Source organism: Phacochoerus africanus, chromosome 8, assembly GCF_016906955.1.
Source record: "Phacochoerus africanus isolate WHEZ1 chromosome 8, ROS_Pafr_v1, whole genome shotgun sequence".
Taxonomy (NCBI): Eukaryota; Metazoa; Chordata; class Mammalia; order Artiodactyla; family Suidae; genus Phacochoerus; species Phacochoerus africanus.
Window position 1 is genome coordinate 7953066 of NC_062551.1, and position 26572 is coordinate 7979637.

Below are 26572 nucleotides of genomic sequence, written 5' to 3' on the forward strand. Positions count from 1 at the left end.
TAGATCCCCACAACTTACTCATCTCACAGCTGGAAGTTTGTATCCTTTTATCGGCATCTTCCCATTCCCTCCACCCCCTAGCCCTTGGTAATTATCATTGCATTTGTTGTTTCTATAAGCTCAGCTTTTTTAGATTCCACATATAAGTGATGACGTGCAGGATTTGTGTTGATTTGACTTTATTTCACTTAATATAATGCCCTATGTTGTTGTGAATGGCTGGATTTGCTTTTTGTTAATGTCTGAATAATAGTCCAGGGTGTGTGTGTGTGTGTGTGTGTGTGTGTGTGTGTGTGTGTGTATCACATTTTCTTATTCATTCATGCATCAATGGGCACATAGTTTGTTTCCATATATTCCCTGGCCGTTGTGAATCATGCCGCAGTGAACAAGTGTAGATGTTGAGATCCTGACTTCATTTCTTTTGGATGTATTCCCAGAAGTGAGATTGCTAAATAATATTCTAGTTCTATTTTAAACTTTTTGAGAAAGCTACATGCTGTTTTCTATAGTGGCTGCACTCATTTACATCCCCACCAGCAATGCAGAACAGTTTCCTTTTGTCCGCATCCAACACTTATTATCTCTTGTCATTTTGATAACAGCAATTCTAACAGGTGTGAGGTGACATCTCATTGTGGTTTTGATTCAAATTTCCCTGAAGATTAGTAATGTTGAATATATTTTCATGTACGTTTGTATTTGTGTTTGGAAAAATGCCTATTCAGGTTTTCTGACCTTTTGAAAATCAGATTATTTGTTTATTGCTACAGAGTTTTATGAGTACCTTATATACTTTGGCTTTTTACTTCTTACCTGATACATGGCTTGCCTATGTTTTCTCCCATTCCATAGGTTGCCTCTTCTTTTTGTTGATTATTTCTTTTCCTGTGCAGAAGCTGATAAGTTTGTTGGAGTCCCACCTATTTATTTTTGCTTTTATTGTTTGTGCTTTTAGTTTCATTTCCAAAAGAGAATCGTTGTCAAGACCATTGTCAAAGAGATTGTTTTAAAAGTTTTACAGTTTCAGGTCTTACATTTTAGTCTTTAATCTATTTCAGGTCAATTTTTGTGCATGATATTCAGAGAGCAGTACAGTTTCCTCCTTTTGCATGTAAATATCCAGTTTTCCCAAGACTGTTTATTGAAAAGACCCCCCCCCCTCCCCCCCGTGTAGTCTTGGCTCTCTTGTCAGATGTTGCTTGACCGTCTGTGCATGGGTTTATTTCTGGGCTCCCAGTACTGTTCCATTGGTCCACGCTGGTCTATGTGTCTGTTTTTATGCCAGCATCCTGCTATTTTAGTTACTATAGCTTTGTAATGTAGTTTGAAATCAGTAAGTGTGCTGCTTTTGGCTTTGTTCTCTTTTCTCAAGTTTGTTTGACTATTGACTATTTATGGTTCTATACAAGATGATGGATTCATCTGCTTTTGTTCAGGGAATTTAGGCCGTTTATGTTTAAAGTAATTATTGATAGGCTATGTTTAAAGTAATTATTGATAGGCAGGGCCATTTTGTTAATTGTTTTATAACTTTTTTTCCCAGTCTTTTCTTTCTTGGTGGTTTTCTTTTTGTAGTGATATATTTAAATTTCTTTTTCTTTACATTTTTTGTATCTACTGTAGGTTTTTTGCTTTGTGGTTACCATGAAGTTTACATAAATCTAACAGTCTATTTTAAGCTGAGAACAACTTACTTTCAATTGCATACAAAACTCTACACATTTACTTTTCTTTCCCACATTTACACTGTTGATGTCACACTTTATATATTTTTATATTGTATAAACCTTAACAAATTATAGTAGCTATAGTTATTTTTAGTAGCATTGCTTTTTAGACGTTTGTGCTAGAAATAAAAGTAGCTTGCACACACCATTGCCATATTTGAGTATTCAGAATTTGACTACATATTTAACTTTGCCACTGAGGTTTATACGTTTATGTTTTCATGTTGTTGCTTGGTGTCTTTTTATTTTGACTCGAAGAAGTCCCTTTAGCATTTCTTGTGAGCTAGTTCTCATGGTAATGAATTCCCTTAGTCTTTGTTTGTTTGCAAATGTCTTGTATCTCTCCATCATTTCTGAAGGAGAGTTTTGCCAGGTGTAGTATTATTTGACCATAGTTTTTAGATGGTGCCATCTTCAAAGAGCAAGGACCCTGGGAGCCTTGCCCAGAGTAGATCCTCCATCTGCATTAGCGAGGTAGAGAAATGAAAGTGCATGGGACTCTACCAGCTCATGAGGGTCCAGCCCTAAAATTCAGGCCTGGGATATGAAGAGACTTTCTGCTTCCAGAGATCATCTCCAGATTGCTGGCTCCTTTACTACAGCGGCTTCTGGCTCATACCCCCAGACAATAGGCAACAGGAATGACTGGATTGGTAGACACTAGGTTTTCACTGGGTGTTGTAAAAGCCACACTCCCTAATGAGAAACACGGTGGGGACTAGATCCAGGAAACCAGCCCAGTTGGTAACACCCTTGTAAAAGAGACTGATAAATAAATAAGCAAGCCATCCAGCTTTTCTTCTCCTCAGCAAATGAGATGGAACAGCTGGCCTTGGAAAGGGGCCCTGTGCTTTGTTAACTGGAAACAGATTAGCAAACTTAATCTGAGGACTGGGTTTTCAGTCCCTGGCCTTGAAACATTTGAAAAAGGGAATTTTTGTTGAAAGTTTCTCTGGCAAGGCACAGGCAACAAATGACACTAGCCTGGCCTGAATGTTGCATGCTGGTGGGTAAAAATACCTTTTTTTTTCTTTTTGGATTCTCATCTTTAACTTTCCTATGGGTCTTTGACAAAAACCTCAGGGAATTCTACAGAGTGCATGTTGTCAGTATTTTAATCAGCTTCAGCTGTCAAAACTCTTGTAACCCGCCTCTTCTATTTAAAATGTGTCTTCTAGGCATAAAATAATTAAAGGTGCAGGGCCATACAACAGGCTCAGGGCCATCGCAATGTGACAAAACCCTCTGGATGAAAGGTATTATTTCAGGAAGTTTTAAATATAAATTTTGTTTTGTCAGAAGGCTGCAGGGCACACATTTTCTATACTGTCAAGCTTGATAGTAACAATATTTATATTTCAAATAAAAAGATTAAATTGCGGTCTTATGTGTTTCTGCTTTTCGTCGATTTTTTTATTTTTTACTAGTTTATCATAGTGGTGTGTTCTCAGTATGTCATCATCATACTTTTTTTTTTTTTCTGCTGACAATTCTTTTATTTTATTGAAATATCGTGTCTTTCACTGTCAATCTCAGGGTTGAAGTAACGAAGGCAGACAGTCATGCCACTTGGGTTTGGTTGTTTTACAAACATCTTGTTTTATACCTTGTTGAAGGTTCTGTGAAGAAAATGCAAAAACAACACGACCAAACCCAATAACAGAGGTGCTAGAGCAGTGTGTTTAGTGCGTGTGTTTTAGGTAGCCTTGAGTTCTTCACCTGGAGTCCTGTGTGTGCCTTTTCCTCTTAGGCTTTGGGGAACAAACAGTGACCGGGCAAGGCCACTGAGCCCCAGGAAGGAGCATTTGCTTTGAACGGCTGCCCTGGCTGCTTTGTGTCAGGGCTTGTTAGCTGCTGCAGCTCAGTGTCTCCAAAGGGGCTGAGGCAGCCAGGGGAGCTTTCTGAGCCACGGGAGCTGATGAGTTTCTGAGTTTCCGGGCTGGCTCAGTGTCAGCCCTTCAATATTGCACTTGACAGAGCTGTTTGGGGGAAATGTGCAGCGTGAATGGCGCTCACACCTGTTGGACCAGAGCCTGACTGGCTGGAGGCTCGGGATGAAATGAAGGGGAATCTTAGCTTTCATATGGTGGCTTCCTCTTTCAGATGGGCTGCACCCTCTTCTTCCCACTTAGTGCTTTGCTCTGCTGGCTGAGAGTCAACTGGTTGATGAGAATGCTTCTCTCCACCCCACCCCACCTCCGAGTCTATGAAGTCATCCAGGCCCAGGAGAAGTACCCTCATCTCTGAGAGCACAAGTCACAGAGGAGCAGTCATTTTGCACTCTGACCGTGGCAGACATCACTAGTCAAGCTCAGCACTTTACTATTCAACCAGCTGCATCTGCAGATTCCTTCGCAGCCTAACTCCCTGGGCAGTCACAACCAATCAGTCGGGTGACAAACTGTCTTTGCAGAACCCAGGGGCACCAGTCCAGGCACATAGGTCCCTAGCAGCTCAAGTAACATTGCCATTTTAATGTTGTAGTTCACAGCCCCAACTAACCACCTTTGAGCCATATTTCAGGTCACAGAATCCTTTCATATCCTGATCGTACACGGCACATTAGAGCTCTCAAAAGCCCCAAAGGGGAGGCTCCCAAGCATAGAGTCACTTCTGCCACATTCTGTCCATTCTATGGGTGAAAGGGAGGCACAGGAGCCGCCCAGATTCAGCGTGGGAGTGGCTACAACCAGGGCTCCCATACTAGGAGGTGCGGTTCATTGGAGGCTGACTTTGGAATCTGGCTAACACAAGACCGTTCACCAATCTGGACTGTAACACTTGACTCACGTGGGAGGATTTCATATTCCATCAGTTCAATAGTGACTTTTTTTGCTTCTGAGTTAAGATCCAAACTCTTTAGCATAACTACTAAGGGCTCTTGCAATCTAGCCACCATTCGCTGGGCGTCAAGCAGTGCTCTTTCAATCTGTGAAATTTTGTCTACGAGGGCTTTGTTTTCTCTGCGGTCCTCATCTTCACCCATCTCATGTGGTCACCTAGTTATTCTGGAAGATCCAGTTCCAGTGACTCTTACTCAGTGTCCCTAGCAGAGCCAGCATGCTTTCTTTCCTCTCCTGGGCTCCTACAGAACAACAGGAGGAAAGAAGAGGAGAAAAGGGGGACAGAGGAAGTTATTTTCATGAATCGTGAGCAAGAGGGAGGGCTTATAGTTGGAACCAATGATTAGATGAACATAGATTTAAAGATTCTGAAAACACTTTTTTTCAGGGTGTATACACACACACACACACACACACACACACACACACACACACAGAAATAATGAAGTTCAAAGGACAGAGCTAGGGAGTTCCTGTCATGGCGCAGTGGTTAACGAATCCGACTAGGAACCATGAGGTTGCGGGTTCGGTCCCTGCCCTTGCTCACTGGGTTAACGATCCAGCGTTGCCGTGAGCTGTGGTGTAGGTTGCAGACGTGGCTCGGACCCTGCGTTGCTGTGGCTCTGGCATAGGCTGGTGGCTACAGCTCTGATTTGACCCCTAGCCTGGGAACCTCTATATGCCGCAGCAGCGGCCCAAGAAATAGCCAAAAAAAAAAAGACAAAAAAAAAGGACAGAAGCTAAATCAGACCTTATTCCTGAAGGAAGCTTTTTCCCTTGGTGCCTAAACTACCCTGACCTGGAACCCTAATGATAACATTACCTGTTTAAATGTTTGACGCTGTAGCATTTACCACAATACGAACCCTGGCACATGTGTGTCACATGTCATTCTGGACATGGAAAAGGAAACTAAAATCCGAGTCATTCACTGTACCCATCATTTGCAAATGTTTGGTGACCATCTCCTTTTATCTTTATGTCTTATGGTCAGTGGCAAAGAACAGGTTAAGGAAAAGCAAAAGGAGGTTAAGAAGGAAGAGATGAAGAAGCCCTACAGAAGCCAAGCAGGAAGGAAAGTGTCAGCAAGCCTCCCTGGGCATGGGCACTGGAGCCAGAATATTGTCCATGGAAGCAAGAAGTCCCGCCTCCCAGGTTGGGTCAGCTTTTGTGTAAATCCGACACACGTGTCTCTCCTCTTTTTCTCCCTGCCTTTGATGTGCTGCCAACCAGGTTCCTCACCTCACTGCCTAAGGTCTACACAAGTTTTCACACCATGAAAACTTCACATTCTCCATGGCCATAACTTAAGACTGTGTCTCTGTGTCTTTTTTTTTCCCCCATAAATACAAATACAGGTGTTTAATGAATGCATGTTCATGAGTGCATCTACGTACAGCTTTTTTAAAATTGATGTTTAGTTGATTTACAATGTTGTGTTAGTTTCAGGTGTACAGCAAAGGGGTTCAGTTACACATACAAATATATCATTTTTTTTAGATTCTTTCCCCATAGAGGTTATTATAAAATATCTATATCTTGATCCCATCTTCCCAAGGGAGAGGATTGGATTGGCCCAGTGGCCACTCCTTTTTTTCCTGGGACAAGTGGCCACGTTTGGTCCAAACAGACATGACCATTGTGCTAGGAGATGGGGAATTCACCTGCTACCGTGTGGTTTTTAGAGCCTCCTTTGTGTGTGTGGTGGGGAAGATGTTTTCAAATAAAAGGCTATGGGATGGCTGGGAAGAGATCCCCAAAGCCTTCCTCAGCCTTGTCATTCTTATTTTGTAGGCAAGAAAGTGGAATTTCAGAGACCTGATTTTTGGAGAAGGAGACTCTTTGTCAGATTTTACATTTCGCAGGGAATTTGTCTGAACAGGCTGCAGCTCAGCATCTACTTCAGCCCAGCTTTTGCAGGGTCTAGTCATTGTTTCCACATGCTAGCCTTTTGTTCTCCTTTTGTTTAATCACACAGGGGACTGTCATTATGACACAGACCATTCACAGGAGGGTTGATGGATCAATGGCCTGCCCAGGGTAGAACATAAAAGACACTCCCTAAAATTCCTGGAGGGAACATCAGTAACCTCTGGTTTCATAACCAGAAATTCATAAGGCTAGAAGTCACCAGCAAAAGAAAAGGGATTTTTTTTTCAAATAGGTGATTAATAGACATGAAATTACTGGCAAAGGAGGGTTATCAGGAGCCAAAGGAGTCATTCTTCATCTTAAGCAATAATGTGTCATGGGGTGGTTTTCAAAGTTTTACTCCATTTAGGAAAGTATGACTGAGTCCATTCTCGTTCACCTCCACCTATCAAGTGACTTTTAAGGCTTCATGGAGAAACTTAGTCTCTGTTGCAAAAAACAAGCGTGCAAACCAAAACCACATCGAAACAAAGCAAAACCAATATCCTCATTTGGTGAAATCAACGGAGTAGTTGTTTGTAGGGATTTATCACGTGGCTCGAACCCATCTTCCTAAAAAAGGGACTTGTCCCAACACAGAGAAGAGGGGCTCTTTCCAAAGTGCTAACCAAATTATGTAAATGCAGAGAACAATAGATGCGACAGGCTTCCAGGGAGCAAGTTAATGTAGATGATCTCTAGTCGACTAGCTGTAGGAGGCCTGGGTGGGATATGTATCCTAATTCCGTGTTATCTGTAAGTTAGTTTCTCAGGATGAGCCAGAAAGGGGAGACGTGCTGAGCTAGATGCCTCCTGAATACACAAACAAACAAAAATGTCACAAGCTCAAGGGAAGAAGAAGCATTCTATCTAAGACTGGACTCCTCCTTTAAGGAGGAGTTTACCTGTTAGAGGCTCTTAGTAGTAGGATGAATAATGCCTGCAGTGTGGGAAATTCTCGTAGAAAGTGAAGATTTAGTCGTTTGGGGTGGAGGAAGCGCAGCAACACAGAAGAATGAGGAGGGGAGAAATAGGCTCCTGTCCAACTCTGTCCCGAACTGCTATTGACAACACCAGCAAATGAATCAGGAAGCTGCTGGTTTGATGGTAGGGAAGCTGTCACTTTCCCTGCTGAGACTGGCACGCCTCGTGACATCAGTGTAATTGATGTCTGTTCAATAATGCCTAGATCTGTCCCAGAATCTGTGCAAGAACATCTGAGAGTTATATGAAACTTAAAAGCGAGAGGCTGGGGAGGAGTGTGTCCAGATGGACACAGATGTTCTCAGACAAAATAAGATTTTTTAAAAAATTATTCCAGGCTGTCTAACAGATGTCCCGTTCAACAAAGGAACTGTTCCTGGTGCACACGTTGGTTCTGAAGAGAGGGCTGGGCTGGGCTGGGTCAGGCCAGGCCAGGCCCTAAGAGTCATTTGCCCCAGCCCTGGCCTGAGTCTGTGGCGGCTGGTATACTTCCTTCCAGCAGACGCGTGCCGTTCTTCCTGAACCATCTACGAGCGATTGTTCAGCCTGAGAAGGCTCTCCTTTTAGCTTTCGTCATTAAGTCACCTCAGAGGAGACTGGATATGCCAAGGGCCAGATCACTGCCCAGCCTGAAGTTCTCACATCCCTGATTTCTAGTCCAAAAGACACATGCAGCAGCTGAGGAACATGTCAGGTGGCACCAGAGAATGGTTTAGTCCATCTCTCCAGCAGGTGCAGGAGCAAAGGCTATGGAATGGCCAGGAAGAGAGCCAGGGGTGATGCGGCAGTGGGGGAACCTACATGGTTGGGGAGGGGGCCTGACTGGGGTCTGCTTAGGATAGAGGTCGGTCAAGTAAGGCCCACAGGCCATATCTGACCTACCACATGTTTTTGTGAATAAATTTATGTACAGTGAAATACTACTCTACCTTAAAAAAAAAAAAAAAAAAAAAAAAGGACATTCTTTAGTTTGCATTGTGGTTGAACCTGGAGGATATCTATGTGAAATAAGCCAGATGGGGAAAGACAAATACAGTATGATAGCGTTTATATGTGGACTCTAGAAAAGCCAACTCAGAGAATAGAGAGCAGAATGGTAGATGCCATGGGCTGGGGATTGGAGGAGACAGGGAGATTTTGGTCAGAGGGTACAAGGTTTGAAATATAAGATGAGTCAGTTCTGGGGATCGAACATGCAGCATGGTGTCTCTCCTTAATCATAGTGCATGGTAGACTTGAAATTTGCTGATAGAGTAAATCTTCACTGATCTTGCCACAGATAGGAAATGGTAACAGTGGGAGGTGAGGTGATAGATGTGTTAATTAGCTTGATTGTGTTAACTGTTTCACAATGAATACATAGATAAAGGCAGCATACAGAACACCTTAACTCTAGGTTGAACAGCTGGGCTTTGAACTGTGCAGGCCCTCTTCAACGTAGATCTTTTTTCAATAAATACATACATAGTGCTTGGTGGAATCCATGCAACTGTACACACGGAGGGGCCAACTATAGGACTTGGGCACCCATGGATCTTTGTATCTGGCAGGTCCTGGAACCAGTCCCCCGTGGATGCCAAGGGATGATTATGTATAGTTTTTATCATCAAATATATTTCAGTGAAGCTGGAAAAAAATAAAAGGCAGATCTCTAGTGTACGTGTCAGACCTACTGGGGAAAAAAAAAAAAAAAAAAAGCTATTGGAATGTAGCCATGCCCTTTTGTTTCCGTAACGTCTCTGGCTCACGATCGCAGAGGTGGAAAGTTGTGACAGAGATCACAGGGCCCACAAAGCCTCAAGTGTTTGCTCTCTGCTCTCTAGAGAAATGTTGGCTGATCCCTGGTTTAGGACCTCTATCAGAAAGACCGTTCTCCACCCAGAAGACACCAGCTTCCATAGTATTGCATCCATTAATTCCTTCACTTATTCATCCTTCCACAAAGATTCATGAAGTTCCTCCTCCCCCTCCCCAAGCCACGTTAGTACATTGCTGTTGTTTTTCCATTTTGGTGCCCACAAAGATGGATGAGACTTAATCTCTTGTCAAAAAGCAGAACGAGTCTTGTATCCAGTTTCATGGACTTGGCTCTATGACTCTTGTTCTCTGGCAGTGATGGTGAAAATTATTAGCAATAGCTTATGTTCCTTGAGTTCTTTCTAAATATGGAAAACCCAGTGGTGACAGCTTGACCCACCTCATCTCTTTTACTCCAAATCCCGAACCCACAAAGTAGCCACTCTCCCCATTTTGCAGGTGAGAATTCTGAGGCCTAGAGTTAGGTTATGTGTCCAAGGTCACATAATTAGAAAGTGACGGGTTGCTCAAAGGAACCCATTTTTGCCGAAAGCAAAGCTCAGAATAGTCAGGACGAGGACCCGGAGTGGGGCTTCATGTCCCCTGGATACATATTTTCTCTGTGCCTTCTCTTCCTCTGACCAGGCTGGACTTTGAAACATACAGGGACAATGGCCACCAACCCTCAGGAATCCCATGCCTTGGGGTTCCCGGTCTTTACAGAGTCAGCATTGCCCTGGCCAGAGGCTCAGAGGAGCCTCACCTATTTCTTCTTTCATCAGCAACAGTCTTCGCCAGAGCGAACCTTGGAGAACAGTCTCATATCCACCATCTGCTTTTGCAACTTCCCGACTATTTGTCCTTCTCACGAAGATGAACCTGAGAAAGTGGAATGTAGTAGCTTAGATTTATCTAAGGAAGAATACCAATCCGTGTGCTTTCTTTTACTCCTTACTTTCTTTAGAAAATTAAATGAGGTGAAACACACAGAGTACTTAGTGTGTATTTAATTACTGGTAGCCATCATTATTATGACCACACGCCCAGACTCTTGGCAATTTTTAGCCTGTCTGCTCCCCACAAGAAAGCACCTGAGTTTCCATTCTCATTCCTTTGGAGACTTACGGCACAGAAGTTGCTTAAACAGCGGATAAAGTTTATTTGACAAAGCAGTGTTCTGCCCAAAAAGGCCCAATCAGCCCCACGCGGCAAAGGCTCGTTAAATCAACCTCTGTGGAGCTGGATGGCAGGGTCTGTTCCATCATTGTCAGCATTCTGACATCCACCAAGGGGAAGCCCTCCCCACAAGCTCCCCAAGATCTCTCCCGTCAGGAAAGGAGCTCACATCAAGGCTAGGATGTCCATGAGGTTCCCAGCAGAGGAGCTAGTATGTTGGGGGCCCTGTCTGTTGATTCGTATCCACATCCCCTCCCAAGAGAAAGCTCATTTCATTAGATGGTTCATTTGCTTTCGTGTCTCCATCGTCTTTAAGTAGCCCATGCACCTCAGGGGGAAATTATTCCATCTGCAGCATCACAGGTGAGCTGGGTTAGTTTAAGGAACTTGCCTCTCCTGCCAGTGACTATTCCATGAAGAGCACAGTACCCCCTGGGCCAGTGGGGTACAGGAAGCAGTTTTCTGGTCGCCTCCTCACTCTTCTAGGGGAACTTTCTAGAGCTGTGCTGTGCACTATGATGGCTCTGGCCACATGTGGCTACTGCCCACATGTCATGGGTGGGTCTAGATAGACCTCAAGTCACAAAGATTTAGTATTAAAAAAGAATGCAGAAATTTACTACTGATTTCATAATGAAATGTCTGTCAATGTTTTGCATATGTTGGGTTAAAATATATTTTGGTAAGTTTAATTTCATCTGCTCACTTTTTTAAATGTGCAGACCAGGCACTTAAAAATTAGTATGTGGCTTGCATTCTACTGGACAGACCTGTTTTAAAGTGACCCCCTCTTGGAGTTCCCGTTGTGCCACAGTGGTTAACGAATCCGACTAGGAGCCATGAGGTTGCAGGTTCGGTCCCTGCCCTTGCTCAGTGGGTTAACGATCCAGCGTTGCCGTGAGCTGTGGTGTAGGTTACAGACGCGGCTCGGATCCCGCGTTGCTGTGGCTCTGGCGTAGGCCGGTGGCTACAGCTCTGATTTGACCCCTGGCCTGGGAACCTCCATGTGCCGTGGGAGCGGCCCAAGAAATAGCAAAAAGACAACATAAATTAATAAATAAATAAATTAAATAAAAAATAAATAAAATAAATAAATAAATAAAGTGACCCCCTCTCATCTTCTGGAAATGGTTAGGTGCAGATAGTGGCTGGGGCCTGCTGCGGCCTGTGGGCAAGGCCCACGGGGGAAAGGAGCAGAGTGAGGAGCCAGATGATCAAAGAACCTCTGTGCTTCCAGTAGTACAAGCCAGTGGGCATCCAGGCTGTTCAAATGAGTTTGAGATCAGTTCTCACTCTTCCTGGCTGTGGAAAGAACTTAAACTGCATATGGCCAAAGCCTGGGATCTCCCACATCTTGTGACCAGGGTCTGAAGGAGCTGGGCGGGGGGCATGGATTCACCCTCTCCAAGATGGGATCAGTCATAGAGATGGAACTGTCAGTGATGCTTTGGGGCTAGAAGCCCATCTGTGAAGATGAGCTCCTAAAAGGAGACTCTGGGACAAATAGAGAGCCTGGCCCTTGTGTTGATCCAACCACAATAATGATGGTCCCAACCCCCCCCCCCCCCCGCCAACACCGGAAGGAGAAGATGAGGCTTACTCAGCCTGAGCAGGCAGAATGATGGGGCTGGGAGCTTCCCTTTGCTCCTCCAAGGCTTTCTCCCCCTTGTGCACCCTGCTCCTTGCCCTAGAGAGCAGGGTTTTTCAACAACATCTTCGTTGCCTGCCTCTCAGGTGGGTTTAGCCAATGGGGAGTACCAGCAATAGACACGAAAGAGAGAGGTGTGCCTGACGGTGGTACTTGTTCCTCTGACTCCCTCTTGAAGGTTCTCCTGAGCTGGTGGTACCCCTCAACTTCAGATCACAGCTCCTGCCACAGGTCCTCTCCTTCCAGTGCCCTATCCTTCCTCCCCTCTCTTGCCACTTCAAGTCTAGCAATTGTCACAGTGCCCTCTTGGTAATAGCTCCAAGATCCTAAACCTTGGGGTTTAGCTATACCCCGCCTAAACCTTTTTTGTTAAGCTCTCTTCCAATAATACAAGGTGACCGTCATATTTTTTTCTTCAGGGACTCTGATAATGGTGCTTCCAGCTCTCCTCCGTGGTTTTCCCTCGACCGGCTTAGGGGACAGGCTTACCAAGGTCACAGACTGGTAGATTTCCATATGAACACTGTCCAGTGATCAGAGGGTGGGCACGTTACTGCTGGACTGGGACAGGGAGGTGAAGGGTATTGGCTCAAGGAATGAGCCACAGGTAGAGGGTGAGGGAGATGCTGGTAACTTGATTTTGGATGGAAGGTTAAGCAGTGCTGGTCAGAATGTCCTGATTGTCACTGTTGACTCGTAACGTACACATCTGCACATCACACTCATATTTGGAAACTTAAGGGTGCCGCATCGAGTTTCTAAAACCCTGTCCCAAAGATCCCACACATATGAGAGTTCATACTGAATGACACTTCCAGCAGTGTCACAGAGACTGAGCTGATGGAGTTACAGGACATGTACTCAGCATTTATGGCATGGGTAGGTGGCCTTATATGGGCTGGTTCAGGCCAGAGTGAAACTAGAAGGTTGGAGAAATTTCATTTAGACCTTTCTCCATCTCAACTCTGCTTTTTTTCTTCCCTCTATCCTCTTAAGTTTCGTGACCTTTGGGGTCCATTGGCTCAATATTTCTCAAGCATAAGTCGTTCCTTTGCATACTACTTCAAGATTTTCCCCAAATTATTATAACCAATGCTTATTTATTTAAAATTTCTTAAACACACTTGCTTTCCTTTTTTTAATCTTGACGTTTACTCTAACTACCTTGTTCTAAGCACTGATGTGTGCAAAATCACAGATTTGGTCACTAAGTTATAATATTCCTTTTACATGTACACACAGATACATAGTAATGCTAATGCAAAAATGTGTGTGCCAATTAAACCACCCAGGTGCCACTTGATCTGTGGGTGCCCCAGTATAAGAAACATGCAATTGTCAGACAGATTCTGGGCTGGCGCTGTCCAGCAGAACTCATGCAATGACGGAAATGTCTGTCGTCCCTGTCTTGGACACAGCCACTCGCCACGTGTAGCTATGGAGCACCTGAACTGCAGCAACTGCAACTGTGAAACAGAATGCTTAGTTTATTTAATTTTCATTAATGTTAAGTTTACATTTGAATAGTCACTCGTGGTCAGTGGCTGCCACACTCTACAGTGAAGCTCAGGAGCATCTGCATTTAAAAAAAAAAAAAATCATAGCAGAGGGATGAACCTTGTACCAGATACTATATGAGGAATGTACATATTTCCCCCTATATATTCCCAAGGACCCTGTGAGAGGCATATCACCTCCTTCTGGTGGTAGACACAAGTCAAAGATGGGAAGATTTTCTGCTGCATCCTTAAATACACAAGGAAACCGTCTTCTGTTATTTACAGAAAGAGGCGTAGAGGGAGGGAGGGGAAGAGAGAGAGGGAGGGAGAGAACTGTAAGTGAGCAAATTGTCATCCATCCCAACCACATTCAAGATTTAAAAGGTTGACAGTTCCCTTTTTTCCTTCTCTCTCCCTTTTTAAAAAACATCCAGCCCTCCTCATTAACCAGATATCTTTATTCTCTAAATATTTACCACCCAAACGAAATTTACAGTTTAATTTGCTGTATAAAATCATTTATTGACTGATAAACCTCATTACTAAGCTCCAGCACAGCCCCTGGTACTCCCGACAGTTTTAATTCTTGTAGCAGCAGGCTACTGCGAGAGAAAAACAATCCTGTCAAATTAACGGCGGGGGTCTAAATTATTCAAATACACTAAATCCGTGCAGAACCGTTCCCCTGCTCATAATTTTTCTTTCAGAGTCAACAATTAACCAGCAATATTCTAACTTCAACCTGACAGCCTTTCTAAAAGCATTCTGGGAAGTGGGACCATCCCACCTTCCCACGTGTCCTGTTCCTGGGGGCACACAGGGAGTGACCTCTGCAGGGGCCCCTGTGAAAGGGGGAGGTCCCCTCCCCCTAAACAGCTCACCTCTTCAGAGTGTCATTCTCTGTGTGTTGCTCTCGCACCCCCCAGGTCAGAGATGGAGTTTGGGATGTCAAGGTGTGTGCGTCTGTGTATGTTTCTAGCATTTATACCAGATGAGCATCAGCCTGCAATTAGTTAATTGCACATGTACCTTTCTGCCTGTGGGGGAAAAAAGTGCCTCCAGTTTTCTACCTGCGCATGCAACCAAACTAATTATTGAGCTGCTGATTCAGAAGGCAGCCCTATCTAATTGAGCCTATAAAACAGAAGAAAAAAACCCTAAAAATGATATTAGCTTCGAAACAACAAATAGCAAGAACCTCTCTCCCATTGGAGAAGGAAAATCTTTCCTACCAAGTTGGATCTCAGTCAGGATCTGCAAAGTGAATGGCTTTGGATGTCAGTGGATTCTGTTTTTTTTTAAATCTAATTTCTCACAGCTTGGGTCCCCTAATAGTGATGGATTCCTGGGCATGACACCCAATGTCAGAGTTCTTAAACAGAAAAAAAAAATTGTGTTGATCTTGACAGTTCATGCATGCATGCATTCATTCTTTTATCAAATATTTATCGAGTGTCAACCATCTGCCAAGCTCGTAGTACCTGGGAAGCATCGTGGTGCTAGATGTGGAATGAGAAGCCAAAGAATGACACCTAGAAATGATGCTTAGACCCTGCCCTTGAATTCAAGGTCGATCAGAATGTGTGAATCGAGAAAACCTCAGAGATTTATTAAAAATGCAGATTAATTGGCCTCGCCTTACACAGAGTCAATCAGAATCTCTGACATGGAGCCCAGAAATCTGCATCCTAGCCCTGTTCCCCAGGTGACTATTAGGATGTCGAAGTTTAAAAGTGTTGGCTTTGAGCTTGCCTGATGAAAGACTTGAAGCTAAAGCACTAGGGAACAATGGATGGCCATCAAAGTGGTGCCGGCATCAATATACAGTGAAGTAACCCAGAAAACATGGGTGGGGCCATACCCCGGGACCAGCATGGCACTGAAGAAGTGAGGAAGACCTGTTGGCACAAACTCTAAGGGCACCTTTGCTCTTGCAAACAATGGCACTTCTACCCATGGTGTTCATGGGGATATTCTGTTCTGTTTTTTTTTTTTTTAATTGTTTTTATTTTCTTTGTAATTTTGGTAACTTGTTAAACTTTGAAAAAAAATTCGAGTGGTTTTAGTTTGTAGAAAAGTTGCAGGGGTAGTACAGAGGGTGTTATGTATCTAACCCCACTTTCCCTGTTATTAACATCTTACATTGGTTTGGTACATGTGTCGCAATTCGTGAGTGAATATTGATACATTTGTATTCACTGTTCTCCACACTTGAAACCAATGCCTGTAGCTTTAAATGTAATCTTTTCTCATCTCCGATCCTGTCTTCCATGTAGTCATCATGTCTCTCTATGCTCTTCTGGGCTGTGACAGTTTCTCAGACTCTCCTTGTTTTTGATGACCTTGACAGTTTCGAGGTGTAATCCTCAGAGATTTGTAGCCTGACTCTCAACTGGGACTTGGCTCATGGGTCTTTTTTTTTTTTTTTTTTTTTCCTCTGATTAGGCTGGGGTGATGGCTTCGGGGGAGGGAGACCTCAGCGGTGATGCCTAGTTTTCATCACATCACAGCAAGAGTATGTGATCAACAGGGCTTATCACTGTTGAAATTGACTTCGATCACCTGGCTGAGTATGTTTGTCAGACGTCCCCAGTGTACAGTCACTGCTCTTTCCTTCCCACTTATGCTTTTTAGGACGAAGTCAGTGTGTGCAGCCCAAACCTAAGGGGTGGAAAACATGCCTCCTCCTTGAGCACACAGTAAATTACTTGGAGTTCTTCTCTGTGGGGGATTTGTTTATTCTCCTTTATTTATTTATCCAATCATTTGTTAAGACAGTATGGACTTAGGGATATTTTATGTTATACTTTGGGTTTTCGTGATATTTTGATACTAATTTTTGTTGCTCAGATCGTTCCGGCTGTAGTTGGGTGGGAACTCTTTCAGCTGGCTCCTGTGTTCCTCTGGCGTATCCGCAGTTTTGTCTTTTGAGCACTTCTTTAATTCCCAACACTAGAAGATGCTTTAGGCTCATCTGGTGTATTCCCTGCCCCAATCCTAGAATTAGCCATTTCTTCAAGGAGCCTTGGTTTCTTTTATTTGAGAATGGTATTTAGAAACCAAAATCTGGATGTTGCGTACGCTCATTATTGCTGGGATGTTATTGCTTCTAGGCCTTCCCAGAGCTAGAACAGAACTAGGACTCTTATGTGTATATGTTAACGTGTCTTTGTATACATGCGCCTTGTCTCTCTATACCTGTACCTGTGTAGCATCTGTTTGCATATAGCACCTCTTTATACATCTGTTTATATCTATATTAAGCTAAATGTGAGTCCACACTAATGTCTTGAACTCTAATCTGTTATCACATTGGTTATTCTAGCCTCCTTTCCCGGGTCTCTATAACCATCCACACCAGCAGTGAGAAACCTGGCTTTTCACCATCTGCCACTCACTGGTTTGCTCACCGTCGGTGTATGTGTAAAGTGGCTTCACAGTTAACCTCCACCCTTGCTGGGTCCCTCTTTTTATATAATGTCCGTATACAAACAAAGCAGTGTTTGTTATCTGTGGCCCATTCAGGGATACTATGGGGTTGAAAAGAACCCTTTTTAGAGACACTGTGAGTGCCATGGGTCACCTTCTCCTTTTTTTTTTTTTTTTTAACCTATACTTCCTTCCAAAAAAAGAGAAGGTGCCCCATGGCTCTCACAGTGTGCCCAGGATCCCTAACAGCTGCCTCTGCCTTTCTGGACCATAGCGGAGTTATCAGTATCCATTCAAGTAGCACGTGCTGAGAGCATGTACTCCATACCTGCATCCGTAAAGATGCTAAAGATAACGATATAGATATTGATTTAAAAGTCCCGTCTCCAGTAGCTCTGCCACTAATCGGGGATGGGGACGGGGCCTTGGCCCTTGCTGCCATTTTGCTATTGTCAGTCGGCTTCTCTCAGTGCCACCACAAGGGAACATAGAATGTCACAATATCTCTAGAGGAGAGTTCTTCCAGCTAGTTTGGGACATGTAGGAATGCTTCTCAAAAGACGTAGTGGCCCCTTAGCTGGGTCCTGAAGAACCGACGAATGCTTTCACTGTGTATCTGTTGAGCCTCCTAATGTAGGCTGGTTGCTGAGAACACAACAGACGGGGAAATCCCAGATAAGGCCCCTGATCTCATGGAGACCCCAGTTTAGGGAGGGATTCAGGCACTTAGGACCACAAGTGGCAGTTAGTCAGGTGGGGATAGGGCGTTTCAGCCCTGAATTTCATCTGCAAAGCTTCCTTTCAGTTCTCACATCTCCGTTTCCATCAAGCCCCTCTGGGAGGACGTTCTGCAAAGATGCCAGAGCCCTTGGCTTTGGGGTGGGGGTGGGGGCCGTGTACTGATTCCTGGGCACAAGGGAGCAGCGGGGAGGGAGAGCAGGTGCCTTGTGGGACAACATCCATTTGATCCTTTTTATATGTAAATGTGACTTTAAATAATATTTTGTAATGACCTGCATTTCTGTTAGGAAATATCTCTTGATGATTTCTTTTTCTCCCTGCAATTACGACAGCCTAGTGATGTTGCTAATTAATGCCGAAGAAGGTTTTTCAGCACCTCATTAAAGGTTTTCCCTTTCAGGACACCGACACTTGTGCATAGCCGGGGCAGAGAAAGCCGCTAACTTGTGGGTGGAAACACAGCTTTTGATCTTCCATCTCTTCCTTTTTCCATTTTTATTACAGTTCTTTTATTTTTTTTCCTGTTTCATGCCTTCTCTTTTTCTTTTCTTTTATTCCCAAACACAGTCACTTCTGGTTGCTTTGAGACATGGTTTTAAATAGTTCAACTGTCCTCATCAGTGTGGTCCCTTAAAGGCCTCTTTCTCCTGGAAGAATTGTTTTATTTTACTGTTTGGTTCAGTGTTTCCTATAGAGTGCGTTCTGGTTGAGAGTTTTCTGTGTTCCAACTTCCCTTATAGACATCAGGGAAACCGTAGTGAACCAGAGACTGTCCTGTATAATTTTGTCCCATAAAAATAACTAATGTGTAAATGAGTGAATGAATGAATGAAGGGTACAGTACATTTTATTAGTCCTACCCCAGGGGTTGGCACATTATGACCTGAAGACCCAATCCTGCACCCTGCTTGTTTTTGTCAATAAAACTTTATTGGAACACAGCCACACTCCCTCACTTAGATATTGTCCGTGGCTACTTTGCTGCTACAGTGAGAGTTGTTGTCACAGAGACCATTCGGCCCCCAAAGCCTAAAATAGTTACTGACCGGCCCTTAATAGAAAAATTTTGCCGACCCTTGTTCTGTCCCATCATTGGAGACTCCAAATGCCCATTATATATTCAAGAGGCTGAAAAATTCTCTAGTCAGAAAACATAGTAATTTTCTTCAACCCATTTTTCCCCCGAGCATATTTGATCGCAGACCCCGCTTCCAACCTACTACCTCTCCGAATTGATTTATAGGCATCTGCCCTGGGTGAAATGCCCAGTCCTGCAGCTTGTCTCGCTCTGCCCGGTTTCAGTTTGGTCACCACTGCGGTCTTCCCTCTCCTGGCAAGACTGTTGCCCGGACTGTCCAAACGCAGGGATGCTTTCCCTCTCTGAGCCTCTGGGAAAGCATCCTTCCCACTCAGGCGTGAGGTCGGGGATCCTCCTGGGCTCCAGTGAGACACTGTTTCTCTTTCCAGGAGCGATGGTGTGTAAAACCCAGTCACCACTAAGGGCCAAACAGGTTAGAGTGGTTTCCTCTCCAGGGGTTTTCCACTCTTGCCTCATCTGATTCATCTCAGAGAAAACTTGTTGTGATTTAGGGTTCATTTTTCTGAGGCATTGTTGGAGCTCAGATTAGACTGGGATGCCCTGAGGATCAGCCAGACCTGAAGGAAAGGTCTTGGTGGCGTTAAGAAATCCCAGGAGATGAGGGTTCCCTACGGTCCAAAGAGAACCTAGAAATGCTGTGGCAGGGGAGACACCCTGCCTTATGCTGGGAGTCAGGAGGAAGAGACTCAGGTTCTACATTGGCACCTGGATGGTGCCTGAAACTAGAAATGGGCTCCCGTGTCACTTTCCTGTTCTGCTAGTTCTTTGCTTCTCATAACTAAGGCCTGAAGAATATGTCAGGTACCACAGGTGGGGTGTGGGGGCCGATACCTTTTCAACAGCTTGAGGGGGTGGGGGTGGGGACGCAAACAACAGGTAGATGCCAGACCTGCAAGGAACTGCATTCTGCCAACACCTTGACGGGGCCTGGAACCTTGTTCTTCCCTGGAGTCTTCAAACTAGAGTTCGGCCTAACTGGTGTTCTGATTCCAGTCTCTGAGGTCAGATGTTAGGTGAAGAACTGGCCATGCCATGCTAGACCTCTGCCCTTCAGAACTGTGGGCTACTCAAGTGTATTTTGTTGAAGCTACTGAGTTTGAGGTCACTTGTTACATAGTAATAAGAAACTATTAAAATAAGCAAAGTATCAAGATGGCTAAGGATTTAACAAGGAGTGTGCAGGGCACATATACTAGTGTTTTTGCAGCATTTCCTCCCTTTGGTGAACCAACGCTTCCCCTTCCATAATAATCCTGGTGAGTCTCTGTGGTTCCTTTAAAATTTACTTTGTGCCCCTACCCAGCCTCGGGAGTTGGCACCAGACTCAGATCTTGCTAAAGGAAGGATCAGGGGTAAATCTCTAATACAAGTAGGGCAAACATGAACTATTGGAAAGATGCTCTCTTTGAGCTCTTGAGCCATTGAGAGTATGAGAACCTTTTTTCTGATAGCTCAAGAACGTTTGCCTGGGAATGAAGCAAACACAGGGGAAAACAGAATTGACAGATGGAAGGAGAAACACAGAGCCCTGATCTAGCCATACCTGAAGCCATGAACACATTGGAATTTTGGGTTATATGAATCTCTTCCTTTCATTTTGCCTTAGCTACTTTAAATTGTGTTTCTGTGACGTGCAACTAAAAGTACCTCCAGCTAGTATTCATGTTCAAGTGGAAAAGGCATGAAGCCCATCCCATTTTTTGAGATTTGGCACACTTTGTATAATAGATGGAATCCCCCCAAACCACACCAGGTATCATAGCATGGGTATCGACCCCTCATCTGCCAGTCAGGATGTACTCAGGCATCTGCCACTAACTTGCATGTGACTTTGGCCAAATGGCGTCTCGTCTTTTATTTATAAAGTTAGGGTCGAGTCCTTCAAGACCACCTAATGCCATGGGATGTGAGTGATTCCCTAAAGGCACACCCACTAACACCTTCTCTCACTGATGCCCGATTATTTATGTGAACATCAAACAGAGACTCGGAGTTGATGAATACGAGCAATAATCATTCACTTTCGTGGTCCCCATAGCTCTTTCACCCATATGAGACTCTGCTTTCTCAGTTACCCTGTGAGCCTTGTTATCTGCATTTTATGGAAGAAGCATCTGCATTCAGAGAAGGCGAGTACCTTTCCCGAGGTCACAGAACCTGTAAGTTACAGAGCTGAGATGCAAACCAAGAGAGCCCAACCACTTGGCACCGCCCTTTCTGCTGCTCTCCCTGCAGTCATTCAGGCTCTTTGGTGAGTGTGATTCTTCTGTGAGTGCAGGGTGTCTCTACTCCATGTGCTCCTGTTTGGGGATGTGGAGGATGAGCTGGTTGCATTGGCCCAGAAGCACCCCCACTGTGGCTGCCCCATTTACTTGGCTGTTAATGCTGGAGAACCAGCCTCTGAGCCTTTGCCTGAGCCAGTTTCACTTCCTGAGAACACTTGAGTATTCTGAAGAAGTCTAATAAAGAACTGATTTTATTTTTTTCCTGAGTCTGAGTTGTGAGCACATTGAAAAAGAAGGCAGAGGCATCACAGAGGAAGAACCCCAAATTCACATTTATGACTGGTGTCAGATTTGGAAGCCAACTGGATGTGAAGACTCCACCAAGGGTTCCAGGACATGGGCTCAGTTACAGGCAGTGCTGAGCGAGACAGGCATCTGTGGGACCCACTGGGGCAAGTTTACAGGATCAGGATGCAGGGCATCCTCCTTCCAGCAGGAATCTCACCCCATGAGCAAAGAGGGAGGAGCTAAGCCAGATGGTGCAGTTTTCTTCCCAAGATGCATTTCTCCCTTGTATAATCTTCACACAAGGCTTTCACCTTTTCCTGGATCATTAGCCATGAGAAGAATAGAGGTGAAACCTGAGCCTGCTCTGACCACCTTCCCTCCTTTTTAGTTCTTTGCTGCCTACAATTAACAAGATATAACTGGTCCTTTCTGCACAGAAAGTAATTCCCACTCCTAGGCTTGCACTGTGCCATAGGCAGAAAAAATTTAAGTAGCCATTTGAAGGTTTAATAAAGAATATCAAAATAAACCAGACAGGGCAGGATGTCTGCAGGAAGTCTCAAGTCCTCATGAGGTATTAATGGGAAGGAAAGTGCTCAGGGCAGAAGTCCCCTACAAGCCTGACAACTCCCAAGTGTGGTTGGTCCAGCTGCTATCTATGGACCAGCAGCATCGGCATCATCAGCGAGCCTGTTCGAAATGCAGTCTCGGGTCTTAGCCCAACTTGCCCCAATCAAAACCTGCACTAGAACATGGTCCCTGGTGATCTGTGTGCTCAGACAATTTGAGAAGTGCTGCCATGAAGTCCTTCCCACCCCAGGGAACAAGGAGCCCAGCTGTGTGTACTTAAGTGTGCAACTTGCTATTTACCGCGGAGAGGCGGGGTCGGGGGGTGTCCTCTGGTCCTCCACTCTCAGGGAAGGGTGGGTAACTCTTGCTTGTGACGTTTGAGCAGCCATACTCACTCATTCACTTGTTGGTTCTTTTGAGGGCTTTTCTGGTCTATACACTGCAACAGTTTTGTTACCCTGTGGTGAAAAATAGACCTCTTGGGCTGACTGCATGGAATGTATATTGCCACTTGTTTTTTTTCTTTTATTGGAGCACAAACACACCCATCCCTGTATGTATTTATGGAAGCTTTGGTGCTACAACAGTGAAGCTGAGTAATTGTGACAGAGACCATGTGGGTCCACAGAGTCTAAAATATTTCCCCCCTGGCCCTTTAAGAAAAAATTTGCTAACCATTTTAGGATCTTTGTTGTTTGTTGGTTAGTTTATTTGTTGAGAGATGAGTGAAATGAGATCCAGCCAAGGGAAGTTATTTATCCAGGATCACCGAGCACATAAATGCAGCGCCAGCACAAGAATCCAGATTTCCTGAATCTCAGCATTTCATGGGGCCCTGGAGATAGTGTAATGGGGAAACAGGTCGAGCCAAGGGCAGGGGTGGGAGAGGGATGCCCAGACGGCAGGCTGTGGACTTACAAGCTGGCTGTGGGGTCGATGAGGAGGGTATTCCAAGGCCCATCTGGAGAGGGGTGATCAGCCAAGCACCCTTGGACAGTTAGGGCGGGGTGACCAAGAGAGGCAGCCGACTCACCGAGGAGTCCAAGTGCTGAGGATTAAGATGCACGCAGACAGCATCTCCCTCCAGAAAACTCTGTTTAAGCCAAGACCTGCAGTATGCGCCCAAGCAGGATGGGAATGGGCGGGGTGGGGGGCCTGTGGTCCAGGGAGTGTCATAGGCAGAAAAGAACAGATACAAACTCCTCAAGGCTAGAGAGTGCCTGAAGCAATTAAGAACCTTGAAGGAACTCACTGGGGATCCTTCAGTTTGGACGTTTTCTGAATCCGACCTCACTCTAGGCCAAGACCATCAACTCTGTGGTCATCCCCAAGCCAAACCCTTCGCTGGGGCTTTTGTCCCATAAGCATTTTCTTCCACATGTGGGAGGAAGGTGCTGGTTCATTGTTCTGGGTCTTGCTTACAACAAAACAAAATAAAACCAAATGATAAAACAGAGACCCCCCCCCCCCCAACCCCCAGTGCTGACCACCTGCTGAAATCAGGCTCTGCTTCTGCGGGAGACTGTTTTTGCTTCTGCGTTTCAATTAAGGGAACATTCTAGGAACAGTATGGAAATCATTATCATTAAGCCGCATTCGTCAATGTTATATTGATTGATCAGAGTCATATTTCAATAGAATAAGGATGACAAACAGGGGAACGGGTTGTTTATTTACTTTCCTATTAAGTCCAGGTAGATAAGCTTGGAAGTAGAGACACTCTAGGTGTTAACTTTACTCTTTAAGTTGTCAGAGACATCTAGCTATTAATATAAACAGCAAACTGAGCAGTGGCTTTCTCTTTGGTGCTATTTGTTTACCTTTTGCTCTCATGTAATACCTTGAATGTCATTGTTAACGGTGAGTTGCTCTGCTCCTGGATTAAGGCGCACTTCTGCAACTTGTACCGGCCAGTTATTTGGGAACTTTTCTGCATCATATTCTCATTTAAACAAAAATATAAGACTTGGGTCTTATTTCTTGCACTGATTCTGTTGTAGCAGGAGTGCACAGAGAATGTCAATACAGTTCTCCTCTAAAAGCCACGCAGCTTGCTCACACTTAGAAATGTACACTGAGTTTGCTGACAGACTCTTCAGAAAAGCAAGACTCCCCTGAAATCCTGTAGCTATGTTTGACATGCCCTGGGAAATTCTCCAGTAGAGCAGGCAGAGGGTCCCAAGACGAAAATTGAATGCTTTTCCCCAAAGTTTAATTTCGTGGCTTTATTTCATAAAAAGCCATTTCATCATGATTTTTGGGTGGTCATAATTGAAAGGAAAGATTCTTCCCCTGAGGGAGGCTCCCTAGAGAGCTGTTTTTGACATTGATATGTCTCCCTCTTGGCCAGAAGCCACAGAAGATGCCGCCCCCCCCATGTTAGATCATTAATTTGTTCTACACATGCACGGGTCTACACAGACTAAGCTGAGAATCTAGGCAATTAGGCAATTAAGTCAAGCAAAAAACGATGCTTGTGCTCCACTGAGCCACAATTTTGGTTGACAGTGGCTTTGACTTGACTTGTCCAGATAATTGCTTCCAGTCCTCCTTGGCCGTCCTGCAGAATGTGTGAGCTCCTTCAGAGACGGCGTGATTGGGGGTTGGGGGGGGTGCGTGTGGACAGTACCACCATCTTCTTCCAGAAAGATGGAGGTTGAATTCTGATGTCCTTTGTTTCAGTTAAAAACAACCTGTTTTAGTTCGGGTTCCCCGAGAAGTTGACCCTTAGACAAGAACTCAAATGAAATGGGTTAGTCTGGAAGGGGTTCATTGGTAGAGAGATGGGAAAGTAAGACAGTAAAGTAAGAGGAAGCAGATAAGGAGCCCACTGCTGCAGGGGAAATCTGGGAGCCAAGTAGAACTTGGCTTAGAACTCCCACTGCAGGGGGCCATTCAGACTCCCAGGGGTCAGTGTTGAGGGTCTTCACTGGGGCATCAACTCTTTAGCCCTTGGGACACAACGGGCTCCAGCTCGCCGCGAGAGCTCACCCTTAGGCCAGTAAAGCAAATGCTGGCCTGGGAGGTCTGGCTGGTGGGGGCAGCCAAGATGAATCCCAAAGGGTCACAGGTGGGACGGGGGGACCAGCCATCCTTCCAGTCTTCCTTGAGCCAAAAGGCCTCAATTTTTGCCGTTTCAGATCTGGATCGACCTTGCGTCCTTTCTCTGCTTTCCAAACAAATCCGAATGTTCGGACATGAACTTGACAGTGTTCATCTCACCGTTGCCCTGGAGACAGTAAGTCAGATGTGTACATATCTTTTCGGTCTCTGCAGTCTGTCCTGTTACCTATTTTTACTCTTGGATACCCTTAAAAAGAAACTTTAAACTTTGAAACAAACCCCAGTGCTCTTGGTCTTTGGGTTGTATACCTTTTGACAGCCTTCAATGCAAAACAGTACAGCTCTGCCCAGACTGTTTCTGCGGTACACGGCAGACCCAGCCAGGGTGAGCCAAGCCAGCAGGCATTTGTTTAACACTTAGTATTTTGATTTACCTAAGGTAGGCACTTCTCCTACTTCTTCTGCTGTGTTACTTGTTCTAATTCAGCTTCTTTTCCTGTGCTGTTATTGCTAACTAGAGCCAGTTAAAGAATGGAAAGAGAGCTAACAAGGGGTTTGTAGGATGGTAAGTAGAATTTTCTTGCTCGGCATTTTGGCTCACGTACCATTCTTTGAAAACCTGGGTTATCTAGGACTCAGCCATCGTCACTAAACTTATTTACCACGGAATTCTTTATTCTCTCATTTACAACTGCCTTGAAGAATACTTGAGAATGTTAGACTTATCCAAATGTGAAGTGCACCGAAACTCAGGGTAACCCTTTGACTCTGTAAAATGAAGCCCAGGTGTATAGATTAATGTCCAGAAGAGAGTTTTTGAAGGAGTGGCCCTTTCAAATAATTCTTATTAGCTAGGACAACATTTAAAAACTCCTGTGTTAAGCCCCTCATATAATGCTTTGTGCTTTGACAGGCTTCTCTAACTCCCCTGGACAGAGCGAGTTGTTTTTCCAAGTCTCCTCTGCCCTATGTACTGTATTTATCTATTTTATTTACTTTTAAATTCTCTTCTTGCCTACGATAGTGACTGGGACGTAATAGGTGACCAGAAAAACGCTTGTTGAATTGAACTGAGGAAGAGCCTTCCTTATTCTGATACTGTGCCAAAACAATCTACACTGAGTATTATAATGAGTGGTGAAATATTTAAAAGCTTTCCTTTGAGATTGGGACCTAAACAAGCATGTCCGCTATCATCACTTCTTTTTAATGTCCCATTGCATGTCCTAGACAGTTCAATAAAGGAAGGAAAAGAAATTTTAATATATGCGAATAGAACAGGAAGAAAAATATATATGTAAATGGTTTGACTCCACATAAAGCCAAAGAAATAATTACTTTTCTGGATCCCAGATAAACCAGAAAGTAGGGATTTTTTTTTTTTTTTTTTAGCCTGGTGATATTCAGTACCTAAGCATTTTGTCTGGGTCAGTGCAGTTATCACACTGCATTGTGTGACAAGAAACACTCGTCGTGTATCTCAGTGTCACTGAAACACCGCTGAGAATTTTGTCCTCTCTCATCTGTAATATTCTACACGGACAATAACTGCAGATTCTGACTTAGAAA

The 26572-nt window shown here is 44.4% G+C and overlaps 1 long non-coding RNA gene across 1 annotated transcript in view; it reads left to right on the plus strand.

Moving 5' to 3' along the window:
• Nucleotides 1–26225, plus strand: part of LOC125133066 (uncharacterized) — a 351736-nt gene extending 325511 nt beyond the window's left edge. The window contains exon 5 of the long non-coding RNA XR_007136403.1: nt 25081–26225. This is a non-coding gene — a long non-coding RNA (uncharacterized LOC125133066). The remainder of the gene's footprint in view (nt 1–25080) is intronic.
• The last annotated feature ends 347 nt before the right edge of the window (nt 26226–26572 follow it).